Source organism: Seriola lalandi, unplaced genomic scaffold, assembly GCF_002814215.2.
Source record: "Seriola lalandi dorsalis isolate HSWRI2012SDOR001 ecotype SW California unplaced genomic scaffold, Sedor1 jcf7180002054879, whole genome shotgun sequence".
NCBI lineage: Eukaryota > Metazoa > Chordata > Actinopteri > Carangiformes > Carangidae > Seriola > Seriola lalandi.
The window spans coordinates 896-1,334 of NW_019525432.1; positions in this window are offsets into that span (position 1 = coordinate 896).

Sequence of the window (439 nt, forward strand, 5' to 3'; positions counted from 1 at the left end):
ATTTACAACATTTTTACCAGGGAAACAGCAGATGTCCGGTCTTTGCACTGCACTCATTTTAACTTTCTATCTTGGTTTTGTAGCGGTTTCAACAGCTGAAACTGAAGAGTTTTTAAGAGCTTTTTAAGGCCATCGTGAATGTAATTTAAGAATATAATTCAAAAGAAAAAAGAACTGTGCAGTAAAATAATAATTATTCAGTTACCGTCTTTGCCATCTTTGAATATATATATATATATATATATATATATATACACTTTTTCTGCCGTCTTCACCCAGTGGCCATGTGGTCCAGAGCGACCGTGAGGACTCGGTGGTAATTTGCTCTCAAAGATTATGTGGCCATTAGAGAGACAGTGCTGGCCGGCCAGAGGTTGATGGCTCAGAACCAACATCCAGCTCTTTGAATTGACTCAGTGGTAAGAGTTTGTCATAAAGC